The sequence below is a fragment of the Triturus cristatus genome, chromosome 6, assembly GCF_964204655.1.
Source record: "Triturus cristatus chromosome 6, aTriCri1.1, whole genome shotgun sequence".
NCBI classification, from domain to species: Eukaryota; Metazoa; Chordata; class Amphibia; order Caudata; family Salamandridae; genus Triturus; species Triturus cristatus.
The window spans coordinates 1,012,668,373-1,012,689,734 of NC_140589.1; the positions used below are offsets into that span (position 1 = coordinate 1,012,668,373).

The 21,362-nt window shown below is 45.3% G+C and overlaps 1 protein-coding gene across 4 annotated transcripts in view; it reads right to left on the reverse strand.

Moving 5' to 3' along the window:
• LOC146820926 (zinc finger protein PLAGL1-like) overlaps positions 1–21,362 on the reverse strand; it is a 517,626-nt gene that overhangs the window by 19,619 nt on the left and 476,645 nt on the right. Inside the window, exons 1-3 of one of the 4 annotated variants that reach the window (XM_085611801.1) lie at positions 18,280–18,301; positions 16,094–16,193; positions 13,826–13,934 (exon numbers count right to left, since the gene is read on the reverse strand). The exons of 2 other annotated variants lie outside the window; for them this stretch is intronic. The gene's annotated coding sequence lies outside the window, so the exon portion shown is untranslated. Of the gene's footprint in view, positions 1–13,825; positions 13,935–16,093; positions 16,194–18,279; positions 18,302–21,362 lie in introns of those variants that run through there. One more of the 4 variants, XM_085611800.1, reaches the window with a different exon arrangement.

Sequence of the window (21,362 nt, forward strand, 5' to 3'; positions counted from 1 at the left end):
TCAGAGGGTGCTACATTGCCTATTGTGTTCTGGGTGGACACTACAACAGGGACACACGCATCAGTCACTTCCATGTCCTGGACTGAACCATGCCCAGAGCCCACGAGTCATTGTTGCAAGCCCTGCGCTGGTCCGGCATATGGTAGGCCAGACCACTCCGCTTACGCTCCAAAGGGGGGCCCTCATTACTACCCATTGCAGGCGTACTCGCTGGTGGTGTGCAGGTCACTGGTCTAGTTGTCAGCATGGCACAGCCACTCCCTGAGGGCAGGTTTGCACGGACACCACACCCATCTGGCACAGGCATCACAGGCCATGTGACTTCGCCAACATAAGGGGGCAACGACGTCACATTCCCCTCTGCCGGTGGTGACTGGATGACAGACGCTCCACGGTTCTCAATCATAAAGGGCCCATGAGTTGTTGCGCACAGGGTTAGTGGCACCCGAGGTCTTGCGGCCATCACAGGGCTACTACCACGTGGTGCTGACTGGGGTTGCACAGGGTTAGTGGCACCCAAAGCTTTGCGGACGGTACAGGCACCCCGCCACAGGACGGTGACTTTGGGTGCACTGAGGTAGGGGCACCTTAAGTGCTGAGCGGGTGTGCAGCCTGCGATGATGCCCTGTCCCGGCGGTCCGGACAGCTCAGGTTTTGTGTGCCCTGCTGGACCACAGTGTAGGCCAGAGCCAGCGGGCAGCGCGGGCCTATCCCCACGTGGCGTAGCTTCTGGGATCACTGAGTTAGTGGCACCAGTGGACTGAGCGGGTGTGCAGCTTGCAATGAGGCCGGGTGCACTGGTATGTCCTCTGCCATGGAGTAATCAAGATCAAGCACCAAATGTGAGACCTGGTGGCCTGCGGAGCCGGGCTGCAAGATGTGGAGCGTGCCATGTCCACGGGCCCCGGGCTTGTGGCTTGCAGCGGCACGTGGTGGGACCTCATGTCGGTGGTGGAAGGTGAGCAGTGAGGCCTGGGTGTGCATGGACGGGCATGCTCCGATGGGCGGCGGGAGGGGCTGGGATGCCTCTGCCTGGGTTTGCATGGGCGGGCATGCTCCAATGGGCGGTGGGAGGGGCTGGGGTGCCTCTGCCTGGGTGTGCATGGGCGGGCAGGCAATGTTGTCCTGTGCAATTGTGTGTACTGTGCCAATCATGTACCTGGACTCTGTTTCAGATGACGGGTCTGTCTCAGATGTGTGACCTGGTGAACTACCAAAAAACTACCTGAACAGGTCAAGTAGACAGGAACCTAACCAGGAAGAACAAATGGTGTCGGAAACAATTTGATCCTAAAGGACACCGATTAGAAAGAAAGGGAAGGATTATCTCTTTCTATAGTCCCCTCACTCACCAGGGTTTCCCCACGGTGACATGCTTCATCATAGGGGTCCTCCCAGTCCTCTACGGACTGAGGCGTGCTACGACTTGCGGTGTTACGTAGGAGCACTTAAAAATTGTGGACTATTTGTAGTGTAAGTGAAGAAGTGGTGGAGTGGGATAATTAAAATAATCAGCTAGTGGGCTAAAAATAGACTTTATTAGTGCTCTAAGCTAAAAAAATTAAAACGGGGTAATATGACAAGGAAACCTAACTATAATGGAAAGGTGTGCCTAGCATATGTTCTGGTCAACTAGTTTCGAGCTTCCCCAGCTATTCGAAGCCAAACCTCGCGGACCGCATTCTGAACTGCAATATATACCGGCAAGTGGTTGGAGACACACCGGTGGCAGCAGGTGAGCAGTGTGGCCTGGGTGGGCAGGTGCAGCACTCTCTCGATCTATCTCTCCCCCCTCTTCTTATCTCTCTCTCCCCCTCTCTTCTTCTCTCTCTCTCTCTCTCTCTCTCTCTCTCTCTCTCCCCCTCTCTTCTTCTCTCTCTCTCTCTCTCTCTCTCCCCCTCTCTTCTCTCTCTCTCTCTCTCCCTCTCTTCCTATCTCTCTCCTTCGCTCTCTCTTTGTCCTTTGATGTGCGCAGGACTCACCTTCTCATCATGATTTTTGTCTTGCAGGCTGTGACCTACGGATTGTCCCGAGGGGAGCAGCCATGTGTCTTCATTTCAGTTTAGTGTTTATTTTAATAAAGTTTCATTTGTTGCTTCGAAACTGAATGTGTGATGCTCATTTTTGTGACGACACATGCATGTCACCAGTTGTGATTGTGCGATATCATGTAGATTATTTTGTACATGTTTAGGTGTAGCTGATGTGGCATGTCTTTGGTCGGGGGGGTGCCGGGGAGGGGGGTCCTGGGGGTGGTGGCGGCAGGTGTTGTTGCCCTTTCGGCCCTCCGGGCTGCATGTTCAGTTGCCCGGGTGCATCTGTTGTTCTTCAGGTGTAGCTCTGGGATGGGCTCCCTTTTGTGGTGCAGGCTGTCGTCCGACTTTGCACCAGGACAGAGCAGGTGTTAGTTTCCTGCTGCTAACGCGCCTTATCGCCTGTTTTGTGTTCTTATCACAGATCTGGCTGGTCATTGAGAATGTTGTGGAGTGGTGTTGTTGCGGCTTTTGGCCCTTGAACGCCTACTCTGCATCTCATTAGCGATAGTTGCAGGGGTCATCTGTGGCAATATTTTTTGCGGCTGCTATCGTGGGTAAACTGGTGCTGTGGGATGTTAACACCAGCTTGTGATTGGGGCGATAAGTTTATCGCTACTTTGGCTGCGATAAAGTGCCGTTGACTCGTCGATAGATCCTTGTGATTATGCCCCTATATTTTTTATTATATCATCCTCATTGTAGTAAATTCTCCACCATCTTATACATGCCCTTCATTTTTGCTTAAGCATTTTGAATTTAGGTGTATACTATGGAGCAGTGGGAGTTTTCCTGAAACATTTGGGAGCTTTTTCAGGCGCATGCCTCATGGCAGTGGATTCCGAACCAGTTATTGAAGTTGCCTGTAGTTACATCAATATTACCGCTTAATTCTGTGAGTTCTGCATCTTGTCGAATTACACGCTATCAATTTTCCATCAATAGTGCCTCTTTATAAGTCTTGGGGAATTAGAGTAACAGCTGTCCTTATTGGGGACTACAAGGTTGAAGCAAACTGCACTGTGATCCGTCAAATTTGGCGGATTGACTTTATTAGTTGTAAGCCCAGGATTACTGGTGAATATGCTCTTTGAAGAGGAAACTACGTAAAATCTGTGATAACAATTGTATTGGAAAATTGCACCTGGACAAATATCCATTGGAGTTACAATTGATCTATGTTTGATTTAGTGGTTTCCCCCTTTGGATATAGGAATCCTTTTTCATCTCTTAGTTCCCAACTTTTAATATTGTGAATAGCACTGTGTACAAATATGCTTGGGTTTTTAGTCTTATGTATTATTTTGATGTTTTAATATTTTGGCACAGTTTCAGATACTGTTAAATTTCTTAAATTGATTTTGTTTTGTGATGTATATGGTATATATGATTTGTGAATAAATTGTATCCTTTTTTTTAAATTTTGATTTTTAATCATATCCTTTTTGTCCATTCTCATCCCACTGGTGTGAGGCTGTCTGGGTATAAGTGGTGTGGTAAGTGTGCATCTATTCAAAGGCGGTTTTCTTTGTGACTGAGGTTACTGGTGAATATGCCATGCAATGTATGGTTGGCTCTATGCGTCTGAAGATTCACTATTTGGTGCCGATCAAAACTATGAAGACAATCAATCAGGTATGCTGTTTCTCAATTATCACTAAGCTCCAAATGAAAATTAAAATCTCCTAATAATGTTAAATTTGCAAACTCATGGCTGGACTCCATAAACGTCCGAACAGTTGTTACAAAACTCTCTCTTGGACCAGGTGGACGATAAAGTAACGAACCATTAAAAATTGTAACTTTATTGAATTTAAAAGTGAAAAAGGCGGGGGCGTGGCTTGGACGCCGAACAAGATGTCCGCCTGAGACCGGAGCTCTCCCGCGCCGCGGCGGACTTTTCATCTCTTCGCCGCTATCCGCGACCATTTCGGCGGATTTCTTGTGGCTCCTGTAAGCGGATGACTTTGTGCTGAAGATGTGACTGCCAGACTTCGTTTTCCTGCAGTTTTTCGCCCATTCATGCCTCTCGATGTAAGTCCCTCAGCGCGACCGCCATTTTGTAATATGCGCGATGTGTGCGCATCGCTGAGGTGACTGCAGACATGCTCTTCCTGTTCTTCCTCCAGACACTGGACTTTATTCTTAGCAACTAAGGACCTCTCCTTTGTGTTTTGCGCCCTGCCAGTGCGCTATGTTTGCAAATTACTCCTCATGTCGACGCTGCTTCCTGAGTGACCTCTGCCTTCATGCTCCCCTCACAGGCTACCACATGCGCTGTGCTCTTCCTTGATAACTTACTTCAGTCTCAAGGCGTAAGACTCATACCATCCTCATTGCGTCTTCGTGCTGGTTTTTTGTTGCAATTTTGTTCACCAAGTCTTAGTGCGCATGGCTTTCGCGCCCACTGGTGATCTCCTTGTTATAACTGGAAACACTCTTTAACTCCTGTTTACATTACCTCTGGGTCCGGGGTTTCTTCATGATTTTTGCTGGTGTCCTTCACTGCTCCTGCTGACCGCTGGGTTCTTCAGACTGGACATATTGACATTCTTTGCTTTTTGAGTGCAGGTCGTTGTGTTGGTTTGCCTCTTTGCCTCCCTGTCACTGGCACGTTCAGGCTTCTATGGGCAAGCTACGCAACCCAAAGTTTGTCTTTGTGCCCTCGAAGACTCCACCTTCCTCCGCCTCTTCCTCAACGGCAGGTCATTCTTCTCATCCTCCTCCCACAGATCAAATGGCGACAATATCCTCCACCCGTTCTTCTCCATTACAACCTACCTCCAGCAAGTCTTCTCCTTCTGCCTCCTTACCTAAGCGCTTGAAGCAGGACTCCTCTCCTCCTCCATCTGAGTCATCTCCATCCCCTATATCTATGGAGTTGATACTTGAGGAGATTCGCGCTTTGCGCCCGTTCGTGGAGGAGACTAATACTAAGATGCAGCTTTTTGAGGCTAAATGGTCAACTATGGAAGCTCGTGTTTCTTCTGTGGAGCAGCAGGTTACAGAGATTCAGTCAAACTCTCAACGCATCTCCTCTCTGGAAAAGTCTCTTCTCGCCCTTCAACAGCACACTGAAGATTTGGAAAACAGGAATAGGAGGAACAACCTACGCGTTTATGGCCTGCCGGAATCCTTGGAAGGAGATGATCCTGTTACGTTTTTCTCCTCTTTCCTTCTGAAACTCCTGGACCTTCCCGCTACTACCTCTCTAATTATCCAACGAGCCCATAGACTTGGCCCTCGCTCCTCCTCCTCAACCAAACCGCGAGGGGTCATCATCCTCTTCCTCAAGTTTACTGATCTCCTTCTGGTCCTCTCTACAGCTCGAGCGAAGCGCCAAGTGTCCTGGATGGGTCAGAGAGTTTTTCTCTCTCAAGATGTCTCTAATGTCACTGCTGCCAGAAGAAAGGAATTCTTGTCTCTTTGTGCTCCTCTGCGCTCTATTGGAGCTAGATATGGCCTCTTTCACCCCTGTACCTTCAAAGTCACTCATCAAAACAACACCTGGACTTTCCAAGATCCAGCTGAACTCAAGAATTTTATTCACATTCAGACCAATGCTGGCATGGATACATCCAATCCTACTACTGGTTGATTATTTATCTGTTTTGTTTCTCTCCTTGCAGGTTTTTGCTGAAATATTCTCTCCTTGGTTTGATTCTTCTCCTGCTTGATGTGATTATATAGTGGTTGTTGTCTGGGTTTTCTGTTTTACATATAATGTCTGCTTTTGTGCTGTTTCTCTTACCATGACTTTTGTATAACACGTTTCTTTTTCCCTCCCTTAGATTATTCGATAAACCCTTTTGTATTCCTCTCCGTCTCATACGATTCGTCTTCCTCATATCCCGTCCTGGTGCGGTGTGTTGCTCTCCGGCTTAGGAGGCCGTTCTTGTCGAATCCTCCCATACCCCATCGTCATCTTGTCATCTCCCTTCCCCCTTCAGGTATGTTTTCCTCAGTCATCAGTTTTGGATATGTACTGTCTCTTCTTCTACTTCTTTTTTCTTCCCTCTTCCCCTCTTTCCTTTTTCTTTGCTCTTCTCTTACTGTATCTCCTGCCTTTGTTTGTCTTGCTCTTTTCTCTCATTCATTTGTTGTTGTCCTTTATGGCATTCTTGGTTTTATGCCTTTTCTGTGTTCCTTGCACATTTTATTGTTATTTAATTCAAAGTTATTTCATGGAATGTGAAAGGTTTTGTTAGCCCTATTAAACGACAGAGAGTGCTTTCCCATCTAGCCTCTTATACTCCTGATTTAGTTCTTTTACAGGAAACTCATCTTTCTGAGGCGGAGTCTCTTAAGCTAAAGAGAGGCTGGGTGGGAACGGTTTTATTCTCTCCTACATCTAATAAAAAGAATGGTGTGGCCATTTTGTGTCACAAGAAACTCAAATGTAAAGTTCTTTCTCAAGAGAATGATACTGATGGCAGTTGGGTCTTAGTTAAGCTGTTAATCAATTCTGTATCCTTGACTGTTTTTAATGTTTATGGTCCCACTCATCCCGATTGTAATTTTTGGCCTCTAATAACTTCTAAATGTTTTCAATACAGTGATTCCCTGTTCATTTTGGGGGGGGATTGTAATCAAATTGTTGACCCGTTTCTTGATCGCAAATCCTCTGCCCGCTTTACCCCCCCACAAATCACATACGCAATTCCTTGACACTATTTCTAAATCTCACCTTCTTGACTCATGGAGACGGTCCCATCCTGACTCTCTGGACTATTCCTTCTTTTCACCTCCTCATGCCTCTTTCTCTCGGATTGACTACATCTTCCTTTCTCAGTCTCTTTCTCAAAATCTTCTATCCTCGTCTATAGAGCCTATAGTTATCTCAGACCATGCTCCCATTGTCACAGTTCTTGATCTTCTCCCTCCTCATCCCAAATCTTCTCGTTGGCGTTTCAATAACTCTCTTCTCCTGGATCCCCTCTTTTCCTCTTCTTTTCTTTCTTTTGCTACGGAATTTTTTCTACTTAATTCTGATCCCTCTTTAGCCCCTCATGTTATTTGGGACTCTTTTAAGGCTACCGCTCGCGGTTTTGTGATTGATTTTGTCTCAAAGAAAAAGAAGTGTTACCTTAAGAAACAGAAAGACCTTCTCTCCCATATTAAATCCCTGGAGCATAAATTCTACACTTCTTCTACTAAAACGGTTTTACCAGACCTTATACGCGCCAAACTCGATTTTAACAAAACCACTACTGATAATGCTTCTTCAATATTACTTCGGAGCAGTGCCCGCTACTACGGAGGTCGCAACAAATCAGGTAAACTTTTGGCCAACTACCTTAAGTCTCGCAAGGAGCGTAACTCGATTGATTCGATTTATTCCACCGATAATCTTCTCTTGCATAAGGAGCAGGATATACTCACCCAATTTCAATGTTTCTACCAATCTCTTTATACTCCTGAGTCCCCCCCCTCGGCTTCTCTTATTCAATCCTACTTGGATAAAATTCCTGCCCCCTCCACTTCTCATCTTAACTTCCCTGGTCTTGAACTTGATCTCTCTATTACCGAACTGGATAGCGCCTTAACGTCTCTAACTAAAGGTAAATCTCCGGGTCCGGATGGTTTCTCTGTGGAATTTTATCTGCATTTTTCAGATCTTCTGCTTCCTAAACTTCTCTCCCTCTTCCAATCCTTCTTTACCTCTGGCACAGCTGCCGGTACTTTTCACGAGGCTACGATCTGCCTTATACCTAAAGAGGGTCGCGACCCCCAATTCTGTAAAAATTACCGCCCAATATCCCTTGTTAATGTAGACTATAAATTATTTGCTAAACTTCTTGCCCTGCGCTTGGATCCTCTCCTCCCGCATCTCATAGGTAAGGAACAGTGTGGATTTGTAAAGGGCAGGCTTACCTCGGATAATTCCCGCCTTTTCCTCAATGTTCTAAATAAAGTACCTTCTCTCAACATCTCTTTAGCCGCCATCTCGGTTGATGCTGAGAAAGCTTTTGATAGAGTAGACTGGTCCTTTCTGTTTGCCTCCTTGCGCTGGCACGGTTTTGGCCCTAATTTTATTTCTCTTGTCTCTTTACTTTATTCTGCCCATAAGGCGTCTGTTTTAGTTAATGGTCAACTATCCCCCTATTTTCCCTTACAGCGCGGCGTCCGTCAGGGTTGCCCTTTGTCCCCTCTACTTTTTGTTCTAGCCTTAGAGCCATTCCTTACGTCTATTAGAAATAACATTTCTATTTCTGGCTTCCCTTATGACAAGACTCATTTGAAACTCTCTGCGTATGCAGATGACATTCTTTTGTTTATTTCTGATCCTGACCAATCCATTCCGGCCTTACTGCTTGAGTTTAACTCCTTTTCCCAAGTTTCTGGTTACAAGATTAACTCTGATAAACCCGAGATCCTTCCTCTTACCAAATTTTGTCTCCCTCATCAGTTTTCGACCACTGGCTTTGCATGGAATTCCTCTAAAATTAAGTACCTTGGAATTTGGTTCTCTAGCTCCATCTCTTCATCTATTCGGTTGAACATGTCTGCTGTATTATCCCGTATTGATAAGTTGTTCTCTTCTTGGAATCCTCTCTTTCTCTCATGGTGGGGTCGGCTGGATTCGATCAAAATGATGATATCTCCCATTCTTATGTACATCTTTTCCATGCTCCCCATTCATATCCCTGATATCTATTTCAAACGCATCGATTCCTGTCTCTCTAAGTTTCTATGGAATCATAAAAAATCGAGAGTTGCTCTAGTTGCTCACCGTAAACCGAAATCCAATGGCGGAGTCAATTTTCCGGATTTCCGTCTCTATCATAAATCTTTTTCTCTCCGTCAGGCTTCTAATTGGCTTGTTCTCGCACCCTCCCCTCTTGCTCCTCTTTGGCTCTCTATTGAACGCTCACTCCTCTCTCCTTTCTCTCTATCTGAAATTGTACATTTCTTTGCGAAGAACTTAACCACTCCTCTACCCCTGTTCAAGCACACTTCCTCTCTTTTACATGCTCTGGTCCGTCCTGATCCGGTTTCTCGTGAATCCTTTTTGGCCTCCCCTATCTGGTACAATTCGCTTATTCTCCTCAATAATCGTCCTATTTGTTGGACTGTGTGGAGATCAAAGGGTCTGATGTGGGTTAACCAACTTTTCGATGGTCTTCTTCCATGTTCTTTTCCTCGATTCCGACTTCTGTTTCAATGCCCCCAGTCTTTTTTCCGCAGATTCACTGTCCTCATGGCCATCATACTTGATGTTTATTATTCACTTCCCTTGTCATCCTCTCCCGTATCTCATTCCTCACTTCTTCAGATCTTGTCTACTCTCCCTAAAGCCTCTCTTATCTATAAATTCTTCTCCTCCCCCAATCCGACCCGCCCGAAATCTAAATTGGAACTTGCTTGGGAGCTGGATCTGGGCTGTGACTGGCCTATAGCTGTTTGGGACAAAGTTTGGGCCAGGTCTTTAAAAATTTCCCGTTCCGCTTCACTAACTCAATCTATGTTCTTTCTATATCACAGACTCTATCTCTCTCCTGTTTCTATTTCTCGCTTTTCTCCTGATAAGGACTCTACCTGTTGGACCTGTTCTGCCCCTAATGCTGATCTTTTTCATCTACTTTTTCTGTGCCCTTCTGTTCTCGCACTTTGGGATCAGGTGTGGTCTTATGTCTCTCGTCTATTTTCTATCTCTATTCCATACTCTATCCCTCTTCTTTTTTTAGGTAGTATTTCTGACACTCTCGATATTTCTTCTCACTCCTCTGGTCTATTAGATCTTATGTTGGCTCTGGCTTTTCAACACATTTCTTCTAACTGGAAGGATCTCTCTAAGCTCTCTATACAATGTTGGTGGAATTCTCTCTGTCATTATCATAGGCTCGATGTCCGTTTTGCCGCTGCCTCCACTCCTACCCTCAATAGAGATTTATTCTGGTTGCCTCTCACAACATATCTTGACCGCATGGCTCTGAAATCTATCTCTCCTTTATCCTCTGAGAATTTTAAACCCCCATAAGTGACTCTTTCTTTGTCCTTCTTCTTCTTCTTCTCCTTTTACCCTTCTTGTATCTTTTACATTTGCATTTGTCTTTCCTGCCTTTCAACTATTCCCTATCCTTGGCTTTCTTGCTGTTTCTATTCTACCTAGTCTTTGTCTGATCTCGTTATCTATTCTTCTCCTAACGCCTCATATTTACCTTTTTCTTTCTCCTTTCCCTTCCTTCCCTTCTCCTCCTTTTTTCTCCTCTTTCCCCCTTTTCTTCCTGGTTGCCTTTAAAAAATTTTACAAAATGCTTTTTAATCTTCCTTCAGGTTTCTTATGTTAACACATGATGATCCTCCGTTTTTTCTCTTTTTGATTCTATATGGACAATGTTCTTTATATGATCTGTATTTTGTTGTTCACTATACTTTTCTTCAATAAAGCATTTCAAACATAAAAGTGAAAAAGGCCTCATCATACAAACGTGAAGTCAAACTGAAGGATTCCTTAAAATGAGTGTGATATACCACTCATTTGCCTTGTCTGTCTACTACGAATATTTAATATTCGTCCGATATAGTGACTTTTAAATCAGGGTCAGATGAGGGGTCCAGCCAAGTTCCTGTAAGGAAGACTAAGTCATAAAGAATTTACCAATTTGTGAGACAGTCAACAGGAAACTAAATGAATATTTTTACATGAAAAAATAACAGACATACACACAGGGCTGTATGATACCATCTCCAGGGCCGCCTTTGTGGCTACTCGGCTACATGAAGCAGAGAATATAGTGGATCCGCTAATAAACAAAAACTACTATGTTCATCAAGCAAACTTTATCCACTGCATTAAAGAAGATATGTTGCAGATTTAAGCACAATAGACCAGGGTTAAAACAATCTGTATAGGGCTTTCCAAAGTAACTTCTTTCTGAGTATAAATGTCAGGTCTTTCCAAATACATTTTAAAACTATGCCTCAAAAAGGACAGGTTTAATTACTAAACTAGCTCTGAAAATATACATTTTACAGGAAACAAATATTTGAAATTATGCCAATGTAAGAGTGATCGCACCATCTTTATAGATTGTGTGTTAAGTCACAAAGAAACTCAAAAGAAAACAGTAAAACTATGGAGTTTTCCCAAGGAGCAAGATATAGTAGACTGGTGCCTGGTTTCCTTTCTTAAGATGGATATGTGAATGCCTATGCCTCCCTGGGTCTAACTGCATGTGCTACCATGTCTCAAACCACCATTCGCACCATCCAGATTCTGATCTCTTCAGTTATCACCATTGGAACACACTGGGACCAGATCACAAAACATTTACGACCGGTTGATAATTCATGTGCTTGGTTGGGAGTTGATGCTGCGGCTACAAATGATGTATGAAATGCTGACTAAATCAAACATTCACCCCCAGTCAAGAGATCTGGGTTAAATCCATTGTTCTTTTGTTCACTACGTCACCTCAGTTTGGACCCAGCCATATGCAAATCAGCCTTACCCTGTTCCTCATGGGAACAGTCCAGCCCAAACAGCCAAACCGGGTCCTCCGGGGATGGGAAACAAGCATCCTGGGAATGGTTTCAGGGGATCACCCATCATCAGCCAGGCTAGCTTGATTCTAGTGGCACAACGAGCAAGGGACCCACGTCTGGGGATACCCATCCCAGTTAGGGTAAAAAATGTGGTGTCAGCAAATGATGGACGGAATGCTGAATAAATCAAACTTACACCACCAGTCAAGAGATCAGTGTTAAGTCCATTGTTCTTTTGCTCACTATGCCATTCCAGTATGGACCCAGCCATATGCAAATCAATCTTGACCCTGCTCCTCATGGATCAGTCCATCATTTGAATAATTCAGCATTCCGTCCATCATTTGTTGCCGCGGCATGGTTGTGTATTAAGGCAGTACTTGGTGCAAACACCTTTTACTACCATATTATGAAAACAGGAATCTGGAGGTGGTAATTTGTGACAAGAAAATGTGTGCTTCTTTATTGTGTGGCATTTGGTTATGGTAGTCATGTATTCTGCTGTTGTTTTGTGCTGCATTATCGCCATGTGGTTTTGTTGTGCTGCACTGCAGTTCTTGTGTTGTGTTCAGTTTTGACTGTTTTGTAACGATATGCCATGTTATGTTTTGACTGTTTTTTTATGGTGGTTTGTGTATGGTATTTTCTTCTGTTTACCTCAGATCGTCAACCAGTACAGCCTTATTTCTTGCCAAAAACAGCATATACTTTCATATATCTTCTGACAGCAACCATTTACCACTGTCTAAGGTGGAAAAAAGGCTCTGCCCCCAGTCTTTAACTACATAATAACACCTGTCATCTCAAAGATGGCAGAGACTGAGGGGTCTATGCCGGGCCGGCGACGGTCATCCAACCCTGTAAACTGCCGGGCCCATTAGCATGGTGGTGACGACCGCAGCGGTGAGATTTTCCGCCCGCCACTTTTCCGCCGGTAGCAGTCCGCATGCTTGCGTGGCGGGCAGAGCTGGACCGCTAAAATGGGGCCGGTGCATGGTCAGGCTCCGCTGGCATGATTATGATGCTGGTGGTAGCCAGCCTTTTCTGCAGCGGTGGAACCGCCATGGAAAGGCATGCGGAGAATGTCTCCGGGGGCCCATTGCGGGCCCCCAATATGTTAGGGGGGTTTGGGTGTACTGGGGGGGGGGGAGGTCTCCCTGTACCAGGTGACAGGCACTGTGCAGTGCCTGCCACGCAGTGCAGGGATATGCTGGACATGCTTTTTTGGAAATCGCTGCGGTGCTGCTTGCAACAGCAACCGCCGCAATGTTAAATGCCGCAATCGTACCGCCGCAGTCGGATTTCGACTGCGGAGCATACTAATTGGACCAGTGGTTGTGCGGCGGTCCTAGCCGGCAGTGTTTTCCTGCTACCATGGCGGTCAGAGTGATTTTCCAACCACCATCCTAATAGACCCCTAAGGCACTCTCAGTGTCTGCTCTATGCAATGTGGCACTATGGCCGGAGATCTTAACTTGCTGGAGTTTAAAACCACCCAGAAGAGCTATCTCATGAGGAAAAATAACTAAGAATCCACACTATATCTAAATTGCAAAAAGGTGAAAATATACCATGTAATGTGCATTTTGTGTTTGTTTTCACAGTTCAATCATCACAGAACGGCATCTTTGTAAATATCTCAAATACCCGCTCATATTCTGTTTCTCATCCAATTGGCATATTACATAATGTACCACCTTTGTCTATTTATGCAGCACTTCCGCTAGAAATGTCATGCTGCGTATGCCAAATAAGGAAACAAGTGAAGTGCAAAAATAGTTTATATTGTAAATAAATGTTCCTCCTAAACGCCAAAGTCTTTCCAGCAACACTAAATCACGCATTTGTGATGCCTTCAATCACTTCCAAGTTGATAATTCTAAGATTTTGGGCTCGCTATTATGGGATATGCCGCCCAGCTGAGGCAGAATTGTAGGTTATTTCTAAGGCAGTATCGCTAAGTGGAAGTGGAAGTGGGGCTATAACCTGGGAAAACAAGTTGTAAACTAAAGCAGACAATGACTTCATGAACATTACCGAAGTAAACAAAAGGCTGGTCTCCCATTAATTAGCTGTTAAATAATCGTCACAGTTAAGAACATTTATGTACAGAATTTAGAGTTCAGACATTCATAAAGGTTGGCATCACGCTGGAAAATGAAGTGATCAAGGCACTAATATCCCAAGAAACGTTTGGAGTAGGAAAATAGTAAGAGACAGGGATTTGTCGAATGCCTTAAAGCTTTGGGATTAAAGGATGCGCAGTCTCTATATTTATGTGAAAAGTTATGAATGTCACCAACCTTGATTTCCACAAGATTTTCGCCATAGTTTCCACATAGCCATCACACCAACAAACCAACAGAAGCCAAATATGGACTCTGTTGATGCAGTAAGCTGCCAACCCTTGCTCTGTAAGATCAAGGAAAGGGCAATAGGCAATTAACTCAAAGCCCACGTGAAAGTCTATAAACTATTCAATAAAAGCCAGATTGTGCCTAGGCCAAATCACAGCCTAGAGGTCCCGGCCATGAGCAAGCATTACATTACAGAGAAGCTGACAACAGTGGACATCCAGGGGTCACTGGGAAGAGGCAACCAAATAAATGTGAAATTTGAAAGTCTATAATCATCTTTAGCAGTCCTGAGAAAGCTCTACTGGCTTACCATGAGTATTCAATGTAACATAATAATACTACTACTATTAATAAAATATTGATATGTATAACAAAACATGCGTCATGTCGAGGGGATTCCTGGCCCTATTTGAGATGTTTGTAGAAACCCATCTAAATTGCTCTTATTTCATCAGCCTCACAAGGTTAAAAGACTTAGGGACAGATTTATGTTCCCTGGCGCATCCCTGCAAATCAGCAGGGATGCGCCAGGGAAGATGCGTCACGCAAGTTTGCCCTTGCGCCACCGCAGATGCGCCGCATTTACAATGCGACGCATCGTGGCGCAAGGACAAGCAGATACGTGACGCATCTGCTGGCGTAAGGTTGGCGCAGTGCTGAAGTTGCGTCGCAAGTGTGACGCAACTCCAGCACTGTTCCAACCTACCCTCTCCCTAACATGGTGTGTCAAGCCTTACGCCTGCTTCAAGCAGGTGCAGGGTTTTGACGCATCAGCGTTGGGAAAGTGACTCAGAGTCACTTTTCAGGGGCGTTCCTGCGACGGAACGCCCACCCTGAGTAGCAACGCCCACATGAAACCTGATGCAGGTTTCATGTGGCGCAGGGCTTTACACCGTGACGAATTTCCATAGATGCGTCACGATGTAAATGGGGCACAATATGGCGAAGGGTTTACGCCGCCGCTGCGTCACAAAAGTGACGCAACGGCGGCGTAAAAGGGGCGCAAGTCCCTCATAAATCTGCCCCTTAGTGTATCTACCAAATTTCAACAAGTGGTCATGGGGTCAAACACTGATCCCTATTGTCAATGTACTCGAATACTGAGCCATCAGGCCCTGGTCAAATCAGTTACCCACATAGGAATCCACAAGGAGGGTGCAAGAACCTTCAACGAAAGTCACAGGGTACATTCTTTCCTGTTCTCGGTGCTCAGTGTGAAATAGGAAAGCAGTTACTAAACCATGCAGATGTCAATAGAGTTATAGTAACTGCATGCTATTAACGGTGAAACCATTTACGGTGGAGGGTGCGGCATGAAAAAAACCTGAAACCCTTTGACAAGAAGACCAGCAGCCCCCGTGTAATGGTTGGTGTGAGAGTCATAGAACTGAGATATGGATTGAGATCCTGCTATGTGAGAAGATGCAGTGTGCCCACAAACGAAGATCATTCAAGGGAATGCAGTGAACATTATATAGCCACGAAAATCAGTCCTCTGAGCATAATTTCCTAATTCCTTGTAAGTGGCAAACAGAAGATTGGAAAGAAAGAGAAGCTTCTTTGCAAAGGACAGGAAATTCTGAAACAGAGTTGATACCAAGGGAAAGTGGGAACCACTAAGATTGAATTAGGAATAATTGAACAGTAGTTAAAGCACTGCATAAGATTAAATGTAACCAAATTGCAAATTCAGGCATTTGTGGAGAGAAATGCTGATGACCATTAAATGAAGGAGGAATGGGGTATTAACAGCTATCACACAGGAAAAGACAAATAGGGTTTTATCAATTAGGGTTGACATCAATGAGTCCAATTCACAAAACATTTCCGCTGAGTAAGCGTGTCTTACCTTCGGAATTCAAGAGGATGTTACAACTAGAGGTCTTATTTAGAGTTTGGCTGATGGCGGATAACTCATCCGCCATATCGAAAGTGCTTTATGGCCAAGGGCACTTTCAAAGCGGCGCTCAGGAATCCACCACTTTTTGATAGAGCATCCTTCATTTCAGGCTTTAAGTAAGACCTAAAGTCTGTAATAAGTCTCCCTTACTCAAGGAAACCCCACTGTGGGAATTAGGCCCAAGGATTGCAAACAGAGTGGAAGGCAGTAGGAAGACACTAGACAATGCTGAAGTAGATGCACAGTGAAAAGGTAAAATCAAGCGAATAGGGAAAGCTATATTAACATTATTTAAATCATTGCTGAGGGCTCACCTAGAGTATTTTGTCCAGTTCTCCCGGCCGCATCTCCAAATGGATGCAACTAGATAAGAGACAGTCCAGAGAAGATGGTGCAAAGTCTGCATCAGAAACCCTACGGAGAGAAATGCATGCTTTTAAATCTCTATCGCCTGAAAGAGAGATAGAAGAAGGGAGATGTGAAACACATTCAAAATAAATCAGGATATAAATACACTAGAGAATTTAAGGCGATTACAGCAGAGGAGCACCGTATAAGTGTCCTGTGTTGGGCTAAGATGACCACTATGTCAATCAGCTGCTTTTACATTTACTGTATATACATTTACCCAATGCTGATATCATAAAAAAGGGATGTCTCTTAGCCCTCGTAGAAGTAAAGTTCATGGCTTCAGGATGACATAAGGACATTTTAATATCTACTGAAAAGGTGGTAATGAAAGGACCACCTTAAAACAGGTTTGTATGGGGCAACATTAATCAATAGAATAGATACATAGATGTAAGGAAAGTGTAAACATAAAAGAAGGACTGGGTGTCATCTACCGCATAAAAGGAGATATAGAATTGACAAAGCAAGAGATTTTACAATACTTCACAATGATGCATCACCTGACCAATTACTAATTAACTATACAGAATGCATGGGCAACCGCTAACAGCCCACACCAGCTACAGGGATCCTCCATTGGGAATCCAGCACATGCTCACCTTTATTCTGAGCCTGTGGAAATACTCTCGAACGGGGATCCCAATGGAAAGATTGCCCCAAAATGGTACTCCTGTACAGAACAGTTAATAACAATACATATTCTATCAATGGTAAGGTTTTCCATTATATGTTTCACAGGAGGCACAAATGTCGCAGGTGGTGAAACTGCAAATTAAAACGTGTGCCCAAAGGCAGCATAATTAGCAGTCACAGATAACAGCAAGAAATGGGTCAGTCTCCTCCGCACAAAAGTGGATGGAAAAGAATGAACCTGGGATAATATCAACTCAACACAAACAAACATAAACATATAAACTGAAAGGACAGACAAGCAGCCACCCAGTATACATCAGTGTAGACCAATGCAACAGCTGTATCTAACATTAAAAATCACACATCAACGCCATAACATAGGCGTAATAAACAGCAAACAATCCATTCCTATGACAATGAAGGCATTCAATAAATGAGTGCAAACTGTCTAAGTCAAATAACTATAAAACAAGTCCAAACAGCAAAACCCACATACATCAACATTGAAGATGGTGCTGATGGACATTATCTTGTGCCCCTCCAGGATCCATGTTCTTTGAACACGACAATGAAGGAGCAAGAGAAACAGGCTGAAGAGTGACCAGGCCTCAGAGATGCTAAAGAAGGATTTTCAGGCCCTGGCTGAATCCTCACAATAAGATGCAGATCCAGGCACTTATCATGGTTGTCTAAACAGCAATGTATGCAAACAGAACCTGTTGCATATGGAAGGTGCACTTTTCACATGCCCTTACGATGCTGTATTTTATCTCAACGTGCTTTCATTGAATGTTGATTTTAGGATGTGTTCAAACCCAACTATACATAACCGTACACAAAACAATGTATGCTCATACAATTTCTTTTTAAATTGTAGCAGTAGTCGGTATTACAGTAACACAAATGGTAAAAAATGGTAATAAAAGCTCATTCATCAGATTGCAGTTATCATCTTCTTATTTATTTTCTTGTGCTTCACTGCTCCAGCAAAGTTGTTACAAATCCCAATGCATTTCAGGAAATCCCTTCATCAGGGGTATACTGTAAATAATACAATGTAATTTTTACAAACCAGATAATATCAAATACCAAATGTCAGCAACAAACCAACAAAGGGTATGCAGGACAAACACCTTGGTCCAACAATATATGTCGATACATAGGTTCGCCAAGCTTATCAGATACAGAAACAACCCACTGATGTGTGTGCTAATGTACAACCTTAAATGTGATCCCAGAAAAACCGTTAAAGAGTCCCTAAAAAAACCGTACCTAATGAGTCAGCGTCAACCAATGCAAAAAAGTGTAAAGGCAGGCCCACCTGTGTTAAAAACCAAACAAACAAGGAAACAAAGAAAACAAAGAAAACAAACCCGAATCGACCATCACCTCGTGTGCTCCCAAAATACTCCTTTAATTAAAGGAAAGACAATGTGCCGTAAGACAGAATGCTCACCTGTCCACTGTCAGGAGTTACGGTTCAGAATTTCAACAGCTAAAGGAATCTAAAGATAAACCAGCCAACATTCAATGTGGTGCTCACCCACAATATTATACCACCCACACAACCCAATAAGGAACAAGCATTGGCATAGCCAATAGGTCTCGCCTTTGGGACCTTATAAGTATTTAGTTATGCAGCACAATATCCTTGGTGCAACAACATAAACTGTTGGAGGGCTAAACACTTATAAGGTCCCAAAGGTGAGACTTATTGGCTATGCCAATGCTTGTTGAAGGAGGACACACAGCTTAGGTTGGCATTGCCACAAAGAATTACAGATTTGGCTGAGAAGGTATTTAAAGGGCACCCAAACTATAACCATAGCTCAGCTTTAAAACTGACACAAAGAAGTACACGTCAGCGTGGCCAACTTGCATTGATTGGCCCGTCACATCCTGTGATATACGCTTGTAACTATTACAGTCCTGTGGCATGGCAGCTGTGTCTATTAGCCCTTGAGATGTACAACCCAGGATTAGAGACAACTCCGAAAAGTAAAGCTCAGTCTAAGGGTCTAAAACGAACCTCGGTGTGACACATTTTTTTCCTCCATGATGTACGACTTATCATTTTGAGGTAAAAACCCCGTAGAAGAATACTAATCGGTCCGACACAGCCCTCACAACTACCCTCCTCTACGGCTCTCAATAAGTACAGCATAGACCAACTACGAGAATAGCCTCGTGAGGTACAGCTTGTGAAAACACAACCGTTTATCATAATCCTCATGAGGTAGAGCCACACACAGGAGACATCCGAGGTTCTGCGCAGGCTGTTTGCATAGCTTGCTTCCGGTGTCCTCTCTCCTCCCTCACAATAGAGACGGACAAGAAAAAGGCGGGGCCGGGATCGGCTCCGCCGCAAATATGGCCGGGCACCGACCCCCTCCCCCCCCTCGCCTGTGCACCCGGCGGCGCGTGCCACCGCGTCACCATGACGCGGTGGGCGCGCCATGTGCGGGATTGGCTCGCGACGGCGACCCCCATGGCCCGGAAGCGTTTAATGCGCTTCCGGGTCATGGGGGGGGGGGGCTGGGGTCAGGCCAGTTAGAGCTGGTCTGCCCCCAGTACTGAGATAAAAGGCCGGGGAGCGCGGGACTCGGTCTCTTTGTCCCGCGCTCTCCCGACACCCGGACGCAGCCCTAAGAGGCTGCTCACGCTTTTTGTTTTGTCTTACAGGTCATCGGAGGATCAGGCGGCTAGTTGGTTCGTGCGGTCTGGAGACGAAGAGCTGGGTGCGGAGAGACGGATGAAGTACGGGTTATCGGCGGTGTCAGGCGTCTGCATTAAGCTGAGGACGGGAGGGTCATCGCGGCAGGACACAAGGCGGCTGTTCACCGAATCGAGAGCAGAGCGGAGCACACGGGTATTCCGAGTTCCTCGGTGTTGGCAGTGGGTCATAAGCGCGCGCGCTTGGAAGGTATTTGCGTGGGGGGGCAGGGGCTCCGGTGCAGCGAGGCGGAGTCACTGGTGGCCGAATTTAATGTATGAGACTCTTACGCGCATGGTTAGAAAACTTTAATTCTCACTGGCGCTTTTGTTTTTTGGGTTGCGTTTTTAAGCAAAGGATAACAACACTTGCTGTTAGGTCTGAGGCTCTTACTCGTATTGCTTGTTACTTCACTTGGCATCACAGTGGCCTAATGGTTTAGGATTGAGGTTCTTACTCTCAAGGTTACAGGTTCAATACCTGTTGATTTTATTCAGCTTTGATCGCTTTGCGCAGAGGTTGCTCAGAGTAATCTTGTAGTCAGTGCCAGGTTGTACTAGCTAAGTGCTCTGTGGGTGCAATTGTGAGAAAACGTGAGCCTGGTGCTCGGAGAGGCACACAGGGGTGATTTGTGGACGTACAATTTTAACATGTTGCCGTTTTGTTGAATTTTTTCAGCACTTACGGGGTTAAAGGCCCGCATGTGTGATTAGGAGGGGGGGGCATTTACTGTGTATTGAAATACTGTGCTTTTAATATTGCTAAGCCTGTCTTACTTGTTTTTTCCTCTAGGTAACGAGTAAGTTCAATTGTGTGGACAGGGATATTGAGGTGTTAGGTGTGTGGGTCATATCATAGCATGGCAGGTAAGCGGGGAGCTAAGCATTCTCGCATGGAGCATATGCTTGAGGCAATGATGCGTAGGATGGCGACTATGGATAGGAGATGGGGCAAGGTAGAGCAAATGGGACATAGCCTAGCAGAACTCAGGCAGAAAGTGGAGGATCAGGGCGGGCCGTCCGGCAGGCCCAAGCGGACAATAGTACCCCCAAAACCGAGGGGGGAATTGGAGGCACTCCCCAAGCGGGATAGGCACAAGAAGGGGAAGAGTCAGGACCCTAAAATAGCAGAACCTTTAGAGACACCGGGAGGGGGTGGTCCTTCTGGGCTTCCAGTAGTGCCAGAACTCCCAAAAGGGACTCCTGGTTTAGTGCCCAACGCCCCAGGGTCAGCCCTGCCAGTATCTGCACCAGCTCCGGTGCCTCTAGCGGCTGAACCGATAGTGCCAAGTATCATACCGGTTTTGCCCCCATTACGCCCCATTGTTCCGGTATCGAACCCTGTGGCCCCGGCCCCTGTATTATCACCAGCAGGGGGTGGGCAGGTGCCCCTGGAATTAGCTACTCAAATAGCGGCAGTTCTTCCATGGTTAGGAAATGGGGGGATGTTGCCCTTGTCGGTGGGCGCCGATCCTTTGGCAGAAGCGCAAAGAATGGTGGCAAAGATCTTGGCGGCCCCGAGCGGGGAACAGAGCCTTGGCTCGGATAAGGCCCCACAATCACAGCCAGGGCTCCAGGAAAGCGATAGCGGAAAAGGCAAGACGGTGGAGTCAGTGGGTAAGGAGCTGGCTTTGCCATTGTTGGGCGCGGGAGTGTTACCTTCTAGGAAGGAATATTTAGCGCGACATGTTGCGCGAGATGTGAAGGAATTGATTTGGTCTGGGGCGTATGTAAACATGTTTTCTTTGCTGATGGACAACAGGGAAATGGAATATGCTAAGAGGCAGAAGGATTGGATGCTCCCCAGTGAGTGGCGGGCGGAAATGT